Raw genomic sequence first — 3,142 nt, 5'->3', positions numbered from 1 at the left:
CTCCCGGCCCGGGTCTTTTCCAAGTAGTGGTGACCCGGCCTTGGCTCCCTATCTGGGGAGTGTCTCGAGACTTAAGTCTCCCATGGGAGGAGGTACAAGTACCCCCTCATCTTTGGGACCAACTGTTCCCAGGCCTAGCCACATTCCCCGCCCTCACGGGGCTCGTAGGGAGAAGCTAGGCCTCTGGTCTGCCATCTGCCCCGCCTCAAAGGGGCTCGTGGGGATGGCACTCTTATGAGCTACAGGTGGTAACAAGCTCAGGCCTTTTTTATGTAATGTACTTGAATGAACCTATATCTGAATGCAATTTAATTGCCAGTAGAATTAACACTGTTTATAAAACAGAATTACTTTCGTACAGTGTGCCCACTTTTACTCTAGCATGTGCAGAAAGCAACAGTGATAAGTATTAAGGAATAAATATCAATACATGAAAGACATGGAGTAAAATTACAGACTATAAATTGGAAAAGCCTTTTAGATTCTTTAAAGGAGTTACCCATTTACTTATTGTTCACAAAGCACTTCAGAGTCGTATGGGTGACTTAAACAAATTCTGCAGACTTTTCAACACCCTTTCTCAGCACCAAAGATTGATTAAGAATAGTTTTAGACTCTGCATTACTCACAACAGAAAAACTTCGTTTTTATTAAACGATTTTGTAGCTCGCCCTCTCAAGCAGAAAATACGGTCTAGAAATGTATTGCAATGCAATTCGAATTATTAACCTGGAGGAATAGACGTTTGACGTACTATAAAGAATTTAAGCTCTTTTGAAGGGGTGGACCGGTAAGCCAGTGGAAGGCTTCGGTCAGATGACTAAAAGCTCCAGTGGCTGGTCATTATGTTCCTGCTGCTTGACAAACCTTACCTAACCTAAATGAAAGGCAACAATTACGAGTAAAACACGAGAAACCAAACACGGAGCCAATTTTTTAAAGGTAGCGGCGATAGCACATTTCGCATCAGTCACGATGTTTGGTGTAATGATTAGGAATCATTCTCAATAACAATACTACTACTAAGTCACTTTGTTTTCACATATGCTGCTATGTATAATTTATGTAACGGTATTTATTTGTATCTGTACCTGAATATACTTACCATACCCCCGGCCGGGATTGAACCCGCGGTCATAGAGTCTCAAAACTCCAGCCCGTCGCGTTAGCCACTAGACCAGCTAGCCACAATAAGATTCATCCAACTAGGTATATTTCTACACCATAGGAAGGTTAGCACAGGCACCTCTGTGACCACAAATGCAAGTTTTTACAGACGAATCTCCAGCTAGCGTGGCCGTGACGAACTCTAGCTCAAGTCCCTTCACTGCCGTCAACATGACTTAAGAAATCGTAATGACACGATTGCAAACGATTGTGGCTAGCTGGTCTAGTGGCTAACGCGACGGGCTGGAGTTTTGAGACTCTATGACCGCGGGTTCAATCCCTGCCGGGGGTATGGTTTGTTTGCAATCGTGTCATTACGATTTCTTAAGTCTGAATATACTTACTTGTACTTTATGCGAATTAGTTCGACATTTGACATGAAAAATCATGAGGTTCCCAATTCAGATTTTTAACTTAGAGGGTTAGCCACTCAGGATCATTCTAGAAAGTCAATGAGTCATCGAGGACTGTCTGTCATATTTCCATTGGGGTCCTTCAATCTTCTCCCCCAGGATGCGACCCATACCAGTTGACTAACACCCACGTACCTACTAACTGCTTAGTGAACAGGGACAGCAGGTGTAAAGAAACATGCCCAACATTTCCACCCATGTCGGAGATCGAACCACGGACAACCAGTTAGGAATATTTATACAGTTAATATAGACCAACGCAACCTATTTAAACTATTTCCTTTATCAGGCTTTAAAATGAGCTGAGGCAGAACAATTTAGCGATAAAATAGTCGTAAAAAGGTAGACGGAAAAAAGTTCCAGAAATAGTACTGAATCACAGTTTCCTTATTAATAATGCCACGTAAACAAAGCCTGTGTACCACTGGGATGTTATTTTCGTTGCTCTTTCCTGCCCTAACAGAACGTGTGAGAGGTGAGATCACAGTATGAAGGTACACAGGTCACCTCGAATTTACAGCTTGTGTCTTTTTGTAGCGTTCGCCATCTTGGTGAGTCAGGCTTTAATTTTGTGATTTATAACCCTAAAAGCATCGATATATGATCTGCTTTGGACCATTATATATATATATATATATATATATATATATATATATATATATATATATATATATATATATATATATATATATATATAATATAGGGAGGTACCACCTCTAGAACTGTCCTGGGGACCCTCATCCTCAGAGAAAAGAATAAACTTGCTTCAGGGAAAACTCAAGGTTCTCCCTGAAGCTGTTTGAGAATTTTCTCCTACCACCCCCTATATTTCAAGTATGTTTTATTTAAAGACAAAATACTTTGGCCAAACATTCACAAAAATACAACAGAAAGTAAAACAACATAGGTAACTCAGAGCTACATCTCGAATACTTCGTCCAGCTACCCTGCGGTGGGCCGCGTGCCCAGAACGCTGCAGGCATTTCCTCTCTGAATCGCAACACTGAGCCTCTGAAAGAGGAAGCTGGTCGCCCTGTGGTCCTTGGTTTCTATGATGAGCTTTTCACCCAGCTCTTTGAGGAACTTTAGAGCACACTTGCCTCATGCTCCAAGGGTCTCCGACCCTATTGGAATGAAGTTATAGCATGGGGGAAGGTCTTCATATTTTCGGATCTTCTGGGTCTCCCTGTGGCTGGCAGCTCCACCCCCTTCCACTACGGAGTATGGCAAGTAGGTGTCTGCCAATGTGGCAGCACAGGTGTAGTCCCAGGCAATCTGCTTTCCATCCTTCCAGGGTAGCATAGTGGCTCCATCAGGACGCTTTTGACTTCCATCAGACCTCTGTACTTGGGGTTCCCGTTGAGTAGGTCTTAGACAGGGATGTGTAATGTCACCATGGGTGTTTATATATATATATATATATATATATATATATATATATATATATATATATATATATATATATATATATATATATATATATATATATATATATATATATATATATAAGTAGGTCTTAGACGGGGTTGTGAAATAAGTAAATGCTAGGGTGCTCTGGAGAG

This window comes from Cherax quadricarinatus, chromosome 22 (genome assembly GCF_038502225.1).
Source record: "Cherax quadricarinatus isolate ZL_2023a chromosome 22, ASM3850222v1, whole genome shotgun sequence".
NCBI lineage: Eukaryota > Metazoa > Arthropoda > Malacostraca > Decapoda > Parastacidae > Cherax > Cherax quadricarinatus.
The sequence above is the reverse complement of the archived record's forward strand: the minus strand, read 5'-3'. Positions refer to the sequence as shown.